At 38.8% G+C, this 21243-nt stretch overlaps 2 non-coding genes across 2 annotated transcripts; both read right to left on the minus strand.

Moving 5' to 3' along the window:
- Positions 1-14405: 14405 nt before the first annotated feature.
- LOC117149931 lies at positions 14406-14584 on the minus strand. The gene has a single exon (XR_004460625.1). It is a non-coding gene; the product is annotated as a 5.8S ribosomal RNA (ribosomal RNA).
- Positions 14585-15270: 686 nt separating this feature from the next.
- Positions 15271-17265, minus strand: LOC117149933. Its single transcript, XR_004460627.1, has one exon. It is a non-coding gene; the product is annotated as a small subunit ribosomal RNA (ribosomal RNA).
- Positions 17266-21243: the final 3978 nt, after the last annotated feature.

The raw sequence follows: 21243 nt of genomic DNA on the forward strand, positions 1-21243 counted from the left end.
TCTATTAATCATTACCTCTTGATCTGAAAACCAATGAAAGCAGAACAGAGGTCTTATTTCATTATCCCATGCACAGAATATTCAGGCATTTGAAGCCTGCTTTAAGCACTCTAATTTGTTCAAAGTAATAGTACCGGCCCACAATAACACTCGTTTAAGAGCACTAGTGCAGGTTTTTAAATAGGAGGAACATATGAAAAAATACAAGTATTTAATCACATATAAGAACTCCACCGGTAATACGCTTACATACATAAAGGTATAGTACTAACCACAATTGTAAGTTGTACTACCCGTATGAAGCACAAGTTCAACTACGAACGTTTTAACCGCAACAACTTTAATATACGCTATTGGAGCTGGAATTACCGCGTCTGCTGGCACCAGACTTGCCCTCCAATTGGTCCTTGTTAAAGGATTTAAAGTGTACTCATTCCAATTACAGGGCCTCGGATATGAGTCCTGTATTGTTATTTTTCGTCACTACCTCCCCGAGCTGGGAGTGGGTAATTTACGCGCCTGCTGCCTTCCTTAGATGTGAGTTCAACCAATATAACGATCTTGCGATCGCTTGGTTTTAGCCTAATAAAAGCACATGTCCCATAAGGTTCATGTTTTAATTGCATGTATTAGCTCTAGAATTACCACAGTTATCCAAGTAACTGTTAACGATCTAAGGAACCATAACTGATATAATGAGCCTTTTGCGGTTTCACTTTTAATTCGTGTGTACTTAGACATGCATGGCTTAATCTTTGAGACAAGCATATAACTACTGGCAGGATCAACCAGAATAATGTTTTTCCTTCATATTCCATTCATATATTTTGAATCGAAATAAGCAATATAATAGATATATAGATATATAGATTTTTCACTTTATATAATTCCATGATTTTTATTATATTGAATAAAATTCAATATTTCGCCTTTGGGTAAAATTTTAAATATATAAGTAAAAAAATCCATTCGATTACGGCCATTTTTATATAGCATTCGTAATCCATATTTTCATTTTTAATTTATACTTGTTTTACCAATATAACAAGAATTTCATCTAATTATTGTAATATATATATTTCTATAATTTTATCTTTTTATACATACATATTTCATTATAAAATATCATTTTATTTCCAACATACATAATTATTGTATCCACACATGTACAATTTTTGTTTAACCAATATAAATATTAAGTTAAATCATTTGCATTTTGAAGATAAATTTAAAATTTATCTCTTTTCATATATATCTCTGGTAATATATAACATAAAACCAAGCGCATATGATAATATTTCCACATTTAATATATAATTTTATATTTCTTTCATAAGAATCCATATTTGTATTATACCGTAACGATATAATAATCCAACTATACGGCAGGTAATAAATTAATATTTGCCTGCCTCCAAAAATTAACGATAATATATGGAAACGATTTGTTATTCTATATATAATAGAAACTTGACTTTTGTTTCAACGATATTATCTATAAAGCGTATATTCCTATTATCCGCGGAGCCAAGTCCCGTGTTCTATAGAACTGAGAAACAAATTTGTACGGATAATAATATACTTTATTGTATGTAACCAATATAAACATAATCCGAAATAAATATTTCGAATAATGCGGGAGGTCGGCAACCACTGCCTACCTATAGTAGTTTTTGAACCCGCTGTCCTCAAAGCGGGTATTTTCAATTCCGTTTGCCACCCAACATACGGGCTATTCTCTTATATATTAAGAGATTATAGGAACATTTCATTTTTTTTCCATTATTCATATATAATATGATTATTTTTTCCCTTATACATATAATAATTAATCATTTTCATATGTATATTATTTAATTTACTCATATTATTGCCAAAATCATATGAATACATAAGTTTTGAACAATATGAGAGGTCGGCAACCACTGCCTACCTATAGTAGTTTTTGAACCCTCTGTCGTAATTCCGGTCGTTTACACTACTATACCCTCTCACTATAATGGCTTTTCTCTATAATACTAAGAGAATGTGGGATATTTTCAGCATTTTTTCCCTTATACATATAATAATTAATCATTTTCATATGTATATTATTTAATTTACTCATATTATTGCCAAAATCATATGAATACATAAGTTTTGAACAATATGAGAGGTCGGCAACCACTGCCTACCTATAGTAGTTTTTGAACCCTCTGTCGTAATTCCGGTCGTTTACACTACTATACCCTCTCACTATAATGGCTTTTCTCTATAATACTAAGAGAATGTGGGATATTTTCAGCATTTTTTCCCTTATACATATAATAATTAATCATTTTCATATGTATATTATTTAATTTACTCATATTATTGCCAAAATCATATGAATACATAAGTTTTGAACAATATGAGAGGTCGGCAACCACTGCCTACCTATAGTAGTTTTTGAACCCTCTGTCGTAATTCCGGTCGTTTACACTACTATACCCTCTCACTATAATGGCTTTTCTCTATAATACTAAGAGAATGTGGGATATTTTCAGAATTTTTTCCCTTATACATATAATAATTAATCATTTTCATATGTATATTATTTAATTTACTCATATTATTGCCAAAATCATATGAATACATAAGTTTTGAACAATATGAGAGGTCGGCAACCACTGCCTACCTATAGTAGTTTTTGAACCCTCTGTCGTAATTCCGGTCGTTTACACTACTATACCCTCTCACTATAATGGCTTTTCTCTATTATACTAAGAGAATGTGGGATATTTTCAGCATTTTTTCCCTTATACATATAATAATTAATAATTTTCATATGTATATTATTTAATTTACTCATATAATTGCCAAAATCATATGAATACATAAGTTTTGAACAATATGAGAGGTCGGCAACCACTGCCTACCTATAGTAGTTTTTGAACCCTCTGTCGTAATTCCGGTCGTTTACACTACTATACCCTCTCACTATAATGGCTTTTCTCTATAATACTAAGAGAATGTGGGATATTTTCAGCATTTTTTCCCTTATACATATAATAATTAATCATTTTCATATGTATATTATTTAATTTACTCATATTATTGCCAAAATCATATGAATACATAAGTTTTGAACAATATGAGAGGTCGGCAACCACTGCCTACCTATAGTAGTTTTTGAACCCTCTGTCGTAATTCCGGTCGTTTACACTACTATACCCTCTCACTATAATGGCTTTTCTCTATAATACTAAGAGAATGTGGGAATATTTCAGCATTTTTTCCCCTATACATATAATAATTAATAATTTTCATATGTATATTATTTAATTTACTCATATAATTGCCAAAATCATATAAATACATAAGTTTTGAACAATATCAGAGGTCAGCAACGGTCTTTCCTCTATAATACTAAGATAATATGGGAATATTTTCAGCATTTTTTCCCTTATACATTTATACATATAATAATTAATCATTTTCATATGTATATTATTTAATTTACTCATATTATTGCCAAAATCATATAAATACATAAGTTTTGAACAATATCAGAGGTCAGCAACGGTCTTTCCTCTATAATACTAAGATAATGTGGGAATATTTCATCATTTTTTCCTTTATACATTTATACATATAATATTTAATCATTTTATATGTATATTATTTAATTTACTCATATAATTGCCAAAATCATATAAATACATAAGTTTTGAACAATATCAGAGGTCGGCAACGGTCTTTCCTCTATAATACTAAGATAATATGGGAATATTTCAGCATTTTTTCCCTTATACATATAATAATTAATCATTTTCATATGTATATTATTTAATTTACTCGTATAATTGCCAAAATCCTATGAAGACATAAGAGAATACAATATGAGAGGTCGGCGCAACCATAATATAGTAGTTGATGACGAGGTGTTTGGCAACTTGACACAATTCATTAAAGTCTTTATATTAATTATATGATAGGGACAATATCATATGCGTCACTAAATTGATGACGAGGTATTTGGCAACTTGATACAATTCTTTAAAGTTTTTATATCAAAATTATATGATAGGGACAATATCATATGCGTCACTAAATTGATGACGAGGTGTTTGGCAACTTGACACAATTCATTAAAGTCTTTATATTAATTATATGATAGAGACAATATCATATGCGTCACTAAATTGATGACGAGGTATTTGGCAACTTGATACAATTCTTTAAAGTTTTTATATCAAAAATTATATGATAGGGACAATATCATATGCGTCACTAAATTGATGACGAGGTGTTTGGCAACTTGACACAATTCATTAAAGTCTTTATATTAATTATATGATAGGGACAATATCATATGCGTCACTAAATTGATGACGAGGTATTTGGCAACGTGATAGAATTCTTTAAAGTCTTTATATCAAAAATTATACGATAGGGACAATATCATATGCGTCACTAAATTGATGACGAGGTATTTGGCAACTTGATATAATTCTTTAAAGTCTTTATATCAAAAATTATATGATAGGGACAATATCATATGCGTCACTAAATTGATGACGAGGTGTTTGTTTGGCTACAGGAAAAATCATTTATTTATCGAATCATCAAGCAAAGGATAAGCTTCAGTGGATCGCAGTATGGCAGCTGCTCAACCACTTACAACACCTTGCCTGTTACAAAAGTCGTTTACAATTGATTCTAGGCTTTGTCATTGTATTAAATAATGCTTTTATATGTAACTAGCGCGGCATCAGGTGATCGAAGATCCTCCTAATTTACTATGTTACAAATTACATTGGCATCACATCCATTGTCGTTTATAAAATAAATTATAAACTTTAAATGGTTTAGAAGCCATACAATGCAAATTGCCCCTTATTTATCATTGCAGTCCAGCACGGATACGACCTTAGAGGCGTTCAGGCATAATCCAACGGACGTAGCGTCATACCACTGTTCGCTCGAACAAGTATTGTGCCATTGGTCCGTACCTGCGGTTCCTCTCGTACTACGCAGGAATGCTGTCGCAACAACGTTTTGTCATTAGTAGGGTAAAACTAACCTGTCTCACGACGGTCTAAACCCAGCTCACGTTCCCTTGCATGGGTGAACAATCCAACGCTTGGTGAATTTTGCTTCACAATGATAGGAAGAGCCGACATCGAAGGATCAAAAAGCGACGTCGCTATGAACGCTTGGCCGCCACAAGCCAGTTATCCCTATGGTAACTTTTCTGACACCTCTTGTTAAAAACTCTTTAAACCAAAAGGATCGATAGGCCGAGCTTTTGCTGTCCCTGTGTGTACTGAACACCGAGATCAAGTCAGCATTTGCCCTTTTGCTCTATGTGTGGTTTCTGTCCGCACTGAGCTGGCCTTGGGACACCTCCGTTATTATTTGAGAGATGTACCGCCCCAGTCAAACTCCCTACCTGGCAATGTCCTTGAATTGGATCATACCTGAGTAATTGGAGTTATACCAAATTTTCAAATCAAAAATACATAAATGCATCGTTTTATTAAAGAATTTGTTTGCGATTATATAACAAACTCGTGATACTTTGATCAAGAAGCTTGCATCAAAACCCAATACCATAAGATATAATAAATATATCCGTATAATGGCTAGGAAATGATACACGTTCCATTTAATCAAGTAAGTAAGGAAACAATAAGAGTAGTGGTATTTCATTGACGATACCAAACCGAGGTCTAATATCTCCCACTTATTCTACACCTCTTATGTCTCCTTACACTGCCAGATTAGAGTCAAGCTCAAAAGGGTCTTCTTTCCCCGCTAATTATTCCAAGCCCGTTCCCTTGGCTGTGGTTTCGCTAGATAGTAGATAGGGACAACGACGACGACGACTTTTCAGATCTCTCCGAACTTGTTTTACGTGGCGTGTTCCACACTGAAGGGATTACAACCACGACACCCTGAGTAGATAGGACAACGACGACTTTTCATTCTCGAACTTGTTTTGTTTTCCACACTGAAGGGATTACAACCACGACACCCTGAACACCCACAAGTGGTGCATGTATCAACATGGTGTATGTGTCTGGATACGCCAGACAAGCGTCCCGGACTAGAAGCTATAGCTATGTACATAGCGACCACCCCGGTAGCAATTCGAGTACTTGCTTGCCGGGCAAGCACTCCCCCTTGCTGAGGAGCGAGATCTACCTAAAATCTCTACTGATCTCTGGGTCACAGCACCCGAGTTTTGCGCAACTAGCACCGTAACTCAAACGTCGAACACAAGGCTCTACCCGCGATATGGGTACCAACCACAGCCACCACGATACTCCCACCAGGGGGCCTACCTCAATGTGCAGTCTTGGATAGCTGCACAACCCGTGGTACCGAAAGAGAGGCTCGGTGGGCCTCCTCCTTTTGCTCCGACAAGCAGGGTTAGAGGGACCTATGGCTATATTAGTCGCCTCTTACGACAAGCAATAGCGGACTGTGGAAGTATTCTCGCCCGCTAACCACACGGCGAAGTTGTTGGGCTAAACACCCCTCCTCCTACGGAACACTTCGTCCGCAAACACTGCCAGCCGTTGAGTCCTCTGTTGATCTTCCAGGATTCTATCGAAGGTCCAGTTTTCGCCAAGGCGCTGCACTCCAAGTCCATCGAGGTTCCGCAAATCTGCATATAGGGGGCAAGCGCACAATATGTGCATCCAGTCCTCATATGGATCTCCACAAGCGCAAGCAGTGGTATCGCTGAGGGCTCTCCCTTGCAAAAATGCGTTAAACGACCCGTGACCTGTCAGCAGGTAAGACGTCCTCATCGAGAATCCAAATCTTGGATCCCGATAGGCGAGAGTGACATATGGGATGAATTTATGCGTCACCCGTCCTGGTTCGCTGTCATCATCCCATCTGTTCTGCCAACTCTGCAGTAAGCACTCTTCTAGGCGAGTCTTCCTCTGCTTCCAGCTTAGACACGTAGTGTCCTCGTCATATAGCCAGTCGTTCTCCTCCAGCGGGTATCCACGCTTCAGCTTGTATTTGACCGCTAAAAACTTAGCAGCCAAGTCAAGCGGGGGAGCTCCACCAAGTACCTGCAGTGCCACTGTGGACACTGTTCGGCATACCGAAAGGCATCCAAGCAGGATTAGCCTCTGGCAGGAGGCTAGTCGTCTCCGGGCGGCTACTTGCTCGGCGGTGTCATACCATACCGGGGCACCAAACAGCACACAAGGTGCCATGAGTCCGTCATATATGGTCCGCCTGGCTCGAGGACTGAAGCCCCAGTCGGCTCGAAGCACACGCGCCAATGCTCCAACGACTCCGGTCATCCGCTGGCGAAGCGAAGCTATGTGCGTGAGGAATTTCATTCCTTCACTGACCGTGATGCCAAGGTACCGACAGCTACGCACATACGGAAGGTTCGCTCCAGCAAACCTCACCGTAGGCGCACGTCTCAAGGCACCTTTTAGCAGCATTATTACCGTCTTGCTGGTCGAGACGGCAACGCCAACTTCCGCTCCCCACGCTTCTACGATGGACATCAGCTGTGCTCCTTTTTCCTCTAGCATAGCTCGGGAATTTCCCTCGACGAGAAGCAGCAAGTCATCAGCGTATGCACTCAGCTGGCAATACGGCTGGAGACGCTGAAGCAGTACATCCATCAGAATGTCCCAGATAAATGGGCCACTGATTGATCCCTGCGGGCAGCCTCTAGTTACCGGTACTTCCACAGTACCGGAACTGCTTCGGATCACTGCTCTTCGGCCGGAGAAAAAGCTCTGCCACAAGCCCATCTCCCGGCATCCCAAGTCTGCTAGTCGGCGGAGTGCAGCACTCCATTCGACGTTGTCGAATGCTCCTTTGAAGTCCACGAATGTGCCGAGCACGTATTGCGCCGGGCTGGCACAAACACTGCTCTTCACGTGTCTCCAAGCATCCTCCACACATTGTCCTTGGCGAAATCCAAACTGCCATCTGCAGCCTTCCGGAAGAACTTCTCTCACACGATTCACCATGATGGCCTCGAGCACCTTACCAAAGACTGGCAGCAAGCATATTCCTCTATATGAGGAGGGCTCACACTTGTCCTTATCTGGCCCTTTGAGCAGCGAGACACTCGTGGGCACTTCCACTCGGCGGGAAAGTATCCTAATCGGATGCATCGGGAAAACAACGATGCTAGGTGCTCGGGTATGGCGCGCCAGACTGCCTTGCAGATAGTGCCATTGATGCCGTCCAAGCCGGGAGAGCGCCTGCTCTTCAACCGGGCAATGCATGCATCAACCTCGAATTCTTCGAGGGCCGGTGGGACTTCCTCCGCGATGGCAGTCGGTGCTTCGGACTCCGCAACTGGGAAGAAATTGCGGAGGAGCACTCGTGCACAGTCACCCCAATCAGTGATGAGCTCGCCATTCACGCGGAGGCACCCAATCTCCGTGCACTTTCTGCGGCCTCGGCAAATCTTGTAGACGCGCCCCCATGGGTCGTCGGCATGATCTCCCACGAAGCGTTTCCAGTCATCCATTTTCGCCCTCCCAATGAGCTTCTTGTAGTTTGCTGAGGCCCGCCTCAGCTCGACCACTACACGCTCTATAGCGGCACCGTCATCACGACGCCTTCCATCTTGGAGTAGGCGACGAAGTCTCCGGACTTCGCGCCTTGCAGCGCAGAGGTCGGCAGTCCACCAACGTGCTCTCCTGTTGGGCGATCGAATTGACTTTCTTCCCAGCGCAATATCACATACATTATGTACTATACTGCGCAGGGTCGAAACTTGCTGGTCCAACGGCGACTCTGAGAAGTTTTCCGGAAGTTCGGCTGCTCTACTCACCATTTCCTCCTTGAACAATCGCCAACGTGCATTGGAGAAGTTCCAGGACGGCACAGGAGCTATGCTCTCAACTGCGCGCGCGGTAGTTGGTTCGGCCACAACAGTAATGATGTTGTGGTCACTCAATTCCCACTCGTCCACTCTCCACTCATATGTGGCCCACATAGATGCTGCCTCATTGACGATTGTCACGTCGATATCGCTAGTAGCTCTGTGATTGTCGAACGTGTACACCTCTGTTGACTGGTTTAGGGCGGCGACTCTTGCCTCCAGCATCCACTCTGACAGCAGCTCACCCCGTCTGTAGTTAGCTTGCCCCTCGGCATGACGAGAGAGTTTGCTAAGCCACATGGGGGACACTGCATTCGCGTCGAGGCCCAGGATTGCGGGGGTTCTGCTGGCCTGCAGCAGGACCGCATCCATGTACCGGAGGTACGGTTCCAGAGGTGCATCGAACTGGCAGTATGCGGCGCAAAGGAAGATTGAGCCAAAGCTCCCTTTAACGACCAGACATACGCCATAATCCGTGGTGAGGGTCTCCACTGGCATACAGATGGCTTCCTGTTGATCTACTAGGATGGCTGCCTTCCCTCGCCGATCGGTGAAAATTCTCATTCCTTCAGGCAGCACATCCATTCCGTCCCCGCCGAGATACGGCTCCTGCACCAGCGCGAACATAGACTCCGATCTCCTGAGTCGGACTCCGAGCTCGATGGTCGCAGCTCTGCCTCGGCCACAGTTCGCTTGGATGAAGCTAAACATTAATGTCTAGCTTGCACCCTCGCCAGCAACGCCCCGTATATCGGGCACACGTTCGAGAGCATGTAATGCCCCGAGGGTTGCCCTCTGTGACGGCAGTTCCGGCAGTCCACCGGGTTTTGGCACTTTGCCGCGGTGTGGCCTTGTTGCCCGCACTGGCGGCAGACATTGTCCTTCTGCCGGCATTCGCTGACCTTGTGGTCGAAACCCACGCATCTGTGGCAGGCGTATGTGCGGACCTGTGCTCGGCATCGGAATGAGAACCACTTGATGTAGACACGACCTACATCAAGCTTCGCCATCGCGCGGTCGTCTACCTCTAGCGTTACATTTACTGTGGCGCCGTCGGTTACCGACCACGCCTTGGTCACCAGGTGCACGGACTTCTTAAATTGGGACATAGTCATTTCGCTGTCGAAGTTATTTCCATGCAGCTCCTGCATGAATTCCTCAGGGCCGATAGCTGTGTCGACGTCATAGACGACGACCTTCGGCTTCTCGGCCGCATTCCGTGCCACATTTAGCCCAACTTCAGCGAACCTCTTTGATGCTACCACCTTCTGCAGCTCTCCAACTGAAGGAGTACGAATGATCGCACCACCACCTCGACGGAGCTCACGTACCTCATGTACTCTGACTCCGAGGGAGGGTGCAACCATCGTTCGCACCTTTTCCGCTATAGCTTTCCCCGATAGCGCAGGGTCGTCGCACTTCACCACCGCTGACCACGTCTCGCGAACCTTGGTGGTCCGCGGGGCAGCGATGGGTGCAACCTGTGGCATCTGGGGAGCATTGGCGGCCGTATTCTTTAACGGATTCGACGACGGCGGCGGCGGTGGCGGCATAGCGAGCCGCGTCTCCAGTTCTCCACACCGGAGCATTAACGCCAGCACCAGCTCATCGTAGCGGCTGATAGCATACGAGAGCTCTTCCGTGTCCACTTCTCCTAGGCTGCGGAAGCTGCTTCTCACCATGCGCTGGGTGGCCGACAGCTCTGCCATCATGGCTGCTTGCCCAGCACGGGCGGCAGCGGTAGCGGCAGTGGCAGTGGTGGCAACAATTTTAGCAGCAGTGGAAACGGCGGAGGCAGCAGTGTGGTCGGCAGCAGGGGCAGCAGTAGGATCAACAGCGGTGGCAGCAGCGTGGGGGGGGGTAGCCGCCCGGGCGTCCTCCAGCGACGAAAACGCCTCCTCCAGTACACCAACGGGTTCTGGCACTCCATTCGATGCCAGGGCAACCAATTTCGCCTGCGTCGGCGCCGAGCTCTTAGAGGCCAGATGGCTTCTGCGCCTGCGTCGTTTGGACTTCCTCGAAGCACTACTTCCGCTCAAGGCACTCACGCTGCTGTCGCTCTCGATCGGCATAACTCCGATGGTGGCTCCTCCTACCGTCGACGCCAGCAACCGTATGCTCGTTTGCTCAGTGACAAAAGGTAGATGCTCTAGAGCTCCACCTATCGGTAGCGTCTGGTAGCACTAAAACTGTCCCTATACACAAACCCTAGCAGTGACTGCCACCAATAAGCTTTTTGACAGCTGCTCAAAAAGCTTACTCGAAAAACTTACTCGTAAGCTCGCCTCGCAGCACGTGCGGAGTGGAAAATTTCCAATAGTTTATTGTTAATAATTTCCAAACCGCTTGTTTTTAACACTCGACAATTTTCACTCGACTTCCGCGGAGCACTAAATCACCGATTTAATTACTTTCCAACAAGGAAAACTTAGTTATTCGCAATCTGTACACGAGCGCAACGAAAACACGTCCGTCGTTAATCCATTCATGCGCGTCACTAATTAGATGACGAGGCATTTGGCTACCTTAAGAGAGTCATAGTTACTCCCGCCGTTGACCCGCGCTTACTTGAATTTCTTCACTTTGACATTCAGAGCACTGGGCAGAAATCACATTGTGTCAACACCCGCTAGGGCCATCACAATGCTTTGTTTTAATTAGACAGTCGGATTCCCCAAGTCCGTGCCAGTTCTGAATTGATTGTTAATTGATAATCGTTATAATTGATAAGAACTAATTGGTTTAACCCAAATAGTATTCTTAAAAATTTTAGCAAGAAAGTTCCACAATTGGCTACGTAACTAAACTATCCGGGGAACAAGTAACTAACATAAATGCTAGAAACTCTATTTACCCAGAACGAGCACATAAACCATGTTATTGTTTCCCAATCAAGCCCGACTATCTCAATCTTCAGAGCCAATCCTTATCCCGAAGTTACGGATCTAATTTGCCGACTTCCCTTACCTACATTATTCTATCGACTAGAGACTCTTCACCTTGGAGACCAGCTGCGGATATTGGTACGGCCTGTTGAGAAGTTTGCGTGTCCCCACCATAAATTTTCAAGGTCCGAGGAGAAAATATCGACACAACAGTATATGTCATGCTCTTCTAGCCCATCTACCATATCTCTCTGCGAAAGACTTCCATGGTAGTACGGCTATAAAACAGAAAAGAAAACTCTTCCGATATCTCTCGACGGCTTCTTTATGGTCGTTCCTGTTGCCAGGATGAGCACGAGGCCCATATTTAATAACAAACGGATACTCAACAGGTTACGGAATTGGAACCGTATTCCCTTTCGTTCAAAATTATTCAAGTGTATTATATTCGCTTTGTTTATATAGTTAGGCATTTTTGTTTTACTTGAAAATTTTCGGCTTTCGCCTTGAACTTAGGACCGACTAACTCGTGATCAACCACTGTTCACACGAAACCCTTCTCCACTTCAGTCCTCCAAGGTCTCATTCGATTATTTGCTACTACCACCAAGATCTGTACCAATGGCAGCTCCATGCAGGCTTACGCCAAACACTTCTACGCATACCATTGTACCTTCCTACTCACTAAAGTTTCAAAATTTATATCACAAGTAATATAAATCATCTACTTTAGCGGTAATGTATAGGTATACAACTTAAGCGCCATCCATTTTAAGGGCTAGTTGCTTCGGCAGGTGAGTTGTTACACACTCCTTAGCGGATTTCGACTTCCATGATCACCGTCCTGCTGTTTTAAGCAACCAACGCCTTTCATGGTATCTGCATGAGTTGTTAATTTGGGCACCGTAACATTACGTTTGGTTCATCCCACAGCGCCAGTTCTGCTTACCAAAAGTGGCCCACTGGGCACATTATATCATAACCTTGAACTTCATATCAAGAAAGTTAAGGTTCTTACCCATTTAAAGTTTGAGAATAGGTTAAGATCGTTTCGACCCTAAGGCCTCTAATCATTCGCTTTACCAGATAAGATTATTTTATATAATATTAAAATGCACCAGCTATCCTGAGGGAAACTTCGGAAGGAACCAGCTACTAGATGGTTCGATTGGTCTTTCGCCCCTATACTCAATTCTGACAATCGATTTGCACGTCAGAACTGTTTCGGTCTTCCATCAGGGTTTCCCCTGACTTCAACCTGATCAAGTATAGTTCACCATCTTTCGGGTCACAGCATATATGCTCAAGGTACGTTCCAGTTAGAGGCATAAATAATATAAATATACATTATACATAACTATATAGAACGCCCCGGGATTGTGTTAATTAGCTATAAATAGCTAAAAAACTAATCCCATTATTAGTCAAGTTAATTACGCTATTAGGTTTACATCCCAATAACTTGCACATATGTTAGACTCCTTGGTCCGTGTTTCAAGACGGGTCCCGAAGGTATCCTGAATCTTTCGCATTGTTAATCATACAAGAGCATATAATAAACACAAAAATCAATGATAATTATGCCATTATATAATTCCGAAAAATTAACGCTCTGTAATAATATAAATCTATCAGCACTTTATCAAATTAATAACATTTATTCTGTGTTAAAATGCAAGCAATTTAATTGGAATAAACTATAAGTTATATTTTATGATAAATTTGGGATATGCTAATAGATTACAATGTCCTTATATGGAAAAAATGCACATTATTCTTAATAATATTATTTAAATATTACAATTTTAATGATGAATTTTCCATAACGGATATTCAGGTTCATCGGGCTTAACCTCTAAGCAGTTTCACGTACTGTTTAACTCTCTATTCAGAGTTCTTTTCAACTTTCCCTCACGGTACTTGTTTACTATCGGTCTCATGGTTATATTTAGTTTTAGATGGAGTTTACCACCCACTTAGTGCTGCACTATCAAGCAACACGACTCTTTGGAAACATCATCTAGTAATCATTAACGTTATACGGGCCTGGCACCCTCTATGGGTAAATGGCCTCATTTAAGAAGGACTTAAATCATTAATTTCTCATACTAGAATATTGACGCTCCATACACTGCATCTCACATTTGCCATATAGACAAAGTGACTTAGTGCTGAACTGTTTTCTTTTCGCTCGCCGCTACTAAGAAAATCCTTGTTAGTTTCTTTTCCTCCCCTAATTAATATGCTTAAATTCAGGGGGTAGTCCCATATGAGTTGAGGTTGTATATATAACTATTTTTTGCCATAAATTCTTTATATATAAATGATAAAACAATCAATTAAATTCGTTATAAATAGTTCCAATAGTTCTTGTAAGCAAAGTTATTTTTTATCCATTTAACGAACCAACGAAGAATAATAACAAAACCAAGATTTTTCTTTTTCCGAATCATTAATAAGAGACAATTCTAGATGAAAAATATTTCAATTTTTTATGCTAGACATTTCTCAGTATTATTTGATTGAAAAAGAAAATATTTCTCTTCGTTTTTCACATTCAAATGTGAGATAATGTTTTTCATTTCTTTTTTAATATTATGAATAAAATCATTATTTAATCCAATAATATACCATATGCTTATAAAAAATTTATAAACAACTTAATTAGCATAGTCTTACAACCCTCAACCATATGTAGTCCAAGCAGCACTATAAAATTAATTAAAGTACATAACAGCATGGACTGCGATATGCGTTCAAAATGTCGATGTTCATGTGTCCTGCAGTTCACACGATGACGCACAGTTTGCTGCGTTCTTCATCGACCCATGAGCCGAGTGATCCACCGCTTAGAGTTTTATAATTCATTTTTATATAATATCAATATTGTTTTTATTGAAAGAAATTAAAAATACACCATTTTACTGGCATATATCAATTCCTTCAATAAATTTATTTTTATACCTAAAAATAAATGTTGCGATATGTCTTAGTTTCATATAAGCATTATGTATCATAAAAATCTGGTTATGGTTTGCTATTTTGGGTGACACATACTGCAAAATTTATATAAAACATTAACCTGATGGATGACAGGTACAAACATTGTATATTTTAGGTTGTTGCATTAGCCAACGTATGCTCATAACATAGATGAACAATACATATTCGCAACGCGTGTATATTATGGTCCATATACACACACACTTATTTTGAATACCACATTCAAAATTATTTTAATTTTAATTCGACTTCTACTTTCAAATTTTGTTCAGTTTCTTCGATTTCCATTTTCGAGAATTTGTTTTTATAGGAAACGCCATTGTTGTAGTAGGTACTGCCACAAATACGCACAACAACATTAATAATGTTAAAGTCTTTTTATGAGGTTGCCAAGCCCCACATATAAAATAAAAGCCATCTTCATTTTATTTTGACTTTAACTTTTGATTCCGTGGAATCATTTTGTAATATTTTTATTTTGGTAAATTGTATTTATTTGTATTATAACAAATGTTTATTAACGATAAGGATATTATACAATAATGATCCTTCCGCAGGTTCACCTACGGAAACCTTGTTACGACTTTTACTTCCTCTAAATAATCAAGTTCGGTCAACTTTTGCGAAACAACCGTAACACGCAAGGCGTCACAGTGATCACGTCCGGAGACCTCACTAAATAATTCAATCGGTAGTAGCGACGGGCGGTGTGTACAAAGGGCAGGGACGTAATCAATGCGAGTTAATGACTCACACTTACTGGGAATTCCAAGTTCATGTGAACAGTTTCAGTTCACAATCCCAAGCATGAAAGTGGTTCAGCGGTTTACCCGGACCTCTCGGTCTAGGAAATACACGTTGATACTTTCATTGTAGCGCGCGTGCAGCCCAGGACATCTAAGGGCATCACAGACCTGTTATTGCTCAATCTCATTATTGCTAGACGCAATTTGTCCATTTAAGAAGCTAGTGTCCTTATAATGGGACAAACCAACAGGTACGGCTCCACTTACATAAACACATTCAAACACAATAAACATTTTACTGCCACCATGAATGAAGGCTACATAAGCTTCAGCACCATAATCCTGAAGATATCTATTTAATATATTTGAGTCTCGTTCGTTATCGGAATTAACCAGACAAATCACTCCACGAACTAAGAACGGCCATGCACCACCACCCATAGATTCGAGAAAGAGCTATCAATCTGTCTTACACACTTATGTTCGGACCTGGTAAGTTTTCCCGTGTTGAGTCAAATTAAGCCGCAGGCTCCACTCCTGGTGGTGCCCTTCCGTCAATTCCTTTAAGTTTCAGCTTTGCAACCATACTTCCCCCGGAGCCCAAAAGCTTTGGTTTCCCGGGAAGCGACTGAGAGAGCCATAAAAGTAGCTACACCCAATTGCTAGCTGGCATCGTTTATGGTTAGAACTAGGGCGGTATCTGATCGCCTTCGAACCTCTAACTTTCGTTCTTGATTAATGAAAACATCTTTGGCAAATGCTTTCGCTTAAGTTAGTCTTACGACGGTCCAAGAATTTCACCTCTCGCGTCGTAATACTAATGCCCCCAAACTGCTTCTATTAATCATTACCTCTTGATCTGAAAACCAATGAAAGCAGAACAGAGGTCTTATTTCATTATCCCATGCACAGAATATTCAGGCATTTGAAGCCTGCTTTAAGCACTCTAATTTGTTCAAAGTAATAGTACCGGCCCACAATAACACTCGTTTAAGAGCACTAGTGCAGGTTTTTAAATAGGAGGAACATATGAAAAAATACAAGTATTTAATCACATATAAGAACTCCACCGGTAATACGCTTACATACATAAAGGTATAGTACTAACCACAATTGTAAGTTGTACTACCCGTATGAAGCACAAGTTCAACTACGAACGTTTTAACCGCAACAACTTTAATATACGCTATTGGAGCTGGAATTACCGCGGCTGCTGGCACCAGACTTGCCCTCCAATTGGTCCTTGTTAAAGGATTTAAAGTGTACTCATTCCAATTACAGGGCCTCGGATATGAGTCCTGTATTGTTATTTTTCGTCACTACCTCCCCGAGCTGGGAGTGGGTAATTTACGCGCCTGCTGCCTTCCTTAGATGTGGTAGCCGTTTCTCAGGCTCCCTCTCCGGAATCGAACCCTGATTCCCCGTTACCCGTTGCAACCATGGTAGTCCTAGATACTACCATCAAAAGTTGATAGGGCAGACATTTGAAAGATCTGTCGTCGGTACAAGACCATACGATCTGCATGTTATCTAGAGTTCAACCAATATAACGATCTTGCGATCGCTTGGTTTTAGCCTAATAAAAGCACATGTCCCATAAGGTTCATGTTTTAATTGCATGTATTAGCTCTAGAATTACCACAGTTATCCAAGTAACTGTTAACGATCTAAGGAACCATAACTGATATAATGAGCCTTTTGCGGTTTCACTTTTAATTCGTGTGTACTTAGACATGCATGGCTTAATCTTTGAGACAAGCATATAACTACTGGCAGGATCAACCAGAATAATGTTTTTCCTTCATATTCCATTCATATATTTTGAATCGAAATAAGCAATATAATAGATATATAGATATATAGATTTTTCACTTTATATAATTCCATGATTTTTATTATATTGAATAAAATTCAATATTTCGCCTTTGGGTAAAATTTTAAATATATAAGTAAAAAAATCCATTCGATTACGGCCATTTTTATATAGCATTCGTAATCCATATTTTCATTTTTAATTTATACTTGTTTTACCAATATAACAAGAATTTCATCTAATTATTGTAATATATATATTTCTATAATTTTATCTTTTTATACATACATATTTCATTATAAAATATCATTTTATTTCCAACATACATAATTATTGTATCCACACATGTACAATTTTTGTTTAACCAATATAAATATTAAGTTAAATCATTTGCATTTTGAAGATAAATTTAAAATTTATCTCTTTTCATATATATCTCTGGTAATATATAACATAAAACCAAGCGCATATGATAATATTTCCACATTTAATATATAATTTTATATTTCTTTCATAAGAATCCATATTTGTATTATACCGTAACGATATAATAATCCAACTATACGGCAGGTAATAAATTAATATTTGCCTGCCTCCAAAAATTAACGATAATATATGGAAACGATTTGTTATTCTATATATAATAGAAACTTGACTTTTGTTTCAACGATATTATCTATAAAGCGTATATTCCTATTATCCGCGGAGCCAAGTCCCGTGTTCTATAGAACTGAGAAACAAATTTGTACGGATAATAATATACTTTATTGTATGTAACCAATATAAACATAATCCGAAATAAATATTTCGAATAATGCGGGAGGTCGGCAACCACTGCCTACCTATAGTAGTTTTTGAACCCGCTGTCCTCAAAGCGGGTATTTTCAATTCCGTTTGCCACCCAACATACGGGCTATTCTCTTATATATTAAGAGATTATAGGAACATTTCATTTTTTTTCCATTATTCATATATAATATGATTATTTTTTCCCTTATACATATAATAATTAATCATTTTCATATGTATATTATTTAATTTACTCATATTATTGCCAAAATCATATGAATACATAAGTTTTGAACAATATGAGAGGTCGGCAACCACTGCCTACCTATAGTAGTTTTTGAACCCTCTGTCGTAATTCCGGTCGTTTACACTACTATACCCTCTCACTATAATGGCTTTTCTCTATAATACTAAGAGAATGTGGGATATTTTCAGCATTTTTTCCCTTATACATATAATAATTAATCATTTTCATATGTATATTATTTAATTTACTCATATTATTGCCAAAATCATATGAATACATAAGTTTTGAACAATATGAGAGGTCGGCAACCACTGCCTACCTATAGTAGTTTTTGAACCCTCTGTCGTAATTCCGGTCGTTTACACTACTATACCCTCTCACTATAATGGCTTTTCTCTATAATACTAAGAGAATGTGGGATATTTTCAGCATTTTTTCCCTTATACATATAATAATTAATCATTTTCATATGTATATTATTTAATTTACTCATATTATTGCCAAAATCATATGAATACATAAGTTTTGAACAATATGAGAGGTCGGCAACCACTGCCTACCTATAGTAGTTTTTGAACCCTCTGTCGTAATTCCGGTCGTTTACACTACTATACCCTCTCACTATAATGGCTTTTCTCTATAATACTAAGAGAATGTGGGATATTTTCAGCATTTTTTCCCTTATACATATAATAATTAATCATTTTCATATGTATATTATTTAATTTACTCATATTATTGCCAAAATCATATGAATACATAAGTTTTGAACAATATGAGAGGTCGGCAACCACTGCCTACCTATAGTAGTTTTTGAACCCTCTGTCGTAATTCCGGTCGTTTACACTACTATACCCTCTCACTATAATGGCTTTTCTCTATTATACTAAGAGAATGTGGGATATTTTCAGCATTTTTTCCCTTATACATATAATAATTAATAATTTTCATATGTATATTATTTAATTTACTCATATAATTGCCAAAATCATATGAATACATAAGTTTTGAACAATATGAGAGGTCGGCAACCACTGCCTACCTATAGTAGTTTTTGAACCCTCTGTCGTAATTCCGGTCGTTTACACTACTATACCCTCTCACTATAATGGCTTTTCTCTATAATACTAAGAGAATGTGGGAATATTTCAGCATTTTTTCCCCTATACATATAATAATTAATAATTTTCATATGTATATTATTTAATTTACTCATATAATTGCCAAAATCATATGAATACATAAGTTTTGAACAATATGAGAGGTCGGCAACCACTGCCTACCTATAGTAGTTTTTGAACCCTCTGTCGTAATTCCGGTCGTTTACACTACTATACCCTCTCACTATAATGGCTTTTCTCTATAATACTAAGAGAATGTGGGAATATTTCAGCATTTTTTCCCCTATACATATAATAATTAATAATTTTCATATGTATATTATTTAATTTACTCATATAATTGCCAAAATCATATAAATACATAAGTTTTGAACAATATCAGAGGTCAGCAACGGTCTTTCCTCTATAATACTAAGATAATATGGGAATATTTTCAGCATTTTTTCCCTTATACATTTATACATATAATAATTAATCATTTTCATATGTATATTATTTAATTTACTCATATTATTGCCAAAATCATATAAATACATAAGTTTTGAACAATATCAGAGGTCAGCAACGGTCTTTCCTCTATAATACTAAGATAATGTGGGAATATTTCATCATTTTTTCCTTTATACATTTATACATATAATATTTAATCATTTTATATGTATATTATTTAATTTACTCATATAATTGCCAAAATCATATAAATACATAAGTTTTGAACAATATCAGAGGTCGGCAACGGTCTTTCCTCTATAATACTAAGATAATATGGGAATATTTCAGCATTTTTTCCCTTATACATATAATAATTAATCATTTTCATATGTATATTATTTAATTTACTCGTATAATTGCCAAAATCCTATGAAGACATAAGAGAATACAATATGAGAGGTCGGCGCAACCATAATATAGTAGTTGATGACGAGGTGTTTGGCAACTTGATACAATTCTTTAAAAAGTCTTTATATTAATTATATGATAGGGACAATATCATATGCGTCACTAAATTGATGACGAGGTGTTTGGCAACGTGACACAAATCATTAAAGTCTTTATATTAATTATATGATAGAGACAATATCATATGCGTCACTAAATTGATGACGAGGTATTTGGCAACTTGATAGAATTCTTTAAAGTCTTTATATCAAAAATTATATGATAGGGACAATATCATATGCGTCACTAAATTGATGACGAGGTGTTTGGCAACTTGACACAATTCATTAAAGTCTTTATATTAATTATATGATAGAGACAATATCATATGCGTCACTAAATTGATGACGAGGTATTTGGCAACTTGATATAATTCTTTAAAGTCTTTATATCAAATATTATATGATAGGGACAATATCATATGCGTCACTAAATTGATGACGAGGTGTTTGGCAACTTGACACAATTCATTAAAGTCTTTATATTAATTATATGATAGGGACAATATCATATGCGTCACTAAATTGATGACGAGGTATTTGGCAACTTGATACAATTCTTTAAAGTTTTTATATCAAAAATTATATGATAGGGACAATATCATATGCGTCACTAAATTGATGACGAGGTGTTTGGCAACTTGACACAATTCATTAAAGTCTTTATATTAATTATATGATAGGGACAATATCATATGCGTCACTAAATTGATGACGAGGTATTTGGCAACTTGATACAATTCTTTAAAGTTTTTATATCAAAAATTATATGATAGGGACAATATCATATGCGTCACTAAATTGATGACGAGGTGTTTGGCAACTTGACACAATTCATTAAAGTCTTTATATTAATTAT

Source organism: Drosophila mauritiana, unplaced genomic scaffold (assembly GCF_004382145.1).
Source record: "Drosophila mauritiana strain mau12 unplaced genomic scaffold, ASM438214v1 U_9, whole genome shotgun sequence".
Classification (NCBI taxonomy): domain Eukaryota; kingdom Metazoa; phylum Arthropoda; class Insecta; order Diptera; family Drosophilidae; genus Drosophila; species Drosophila mauritiana.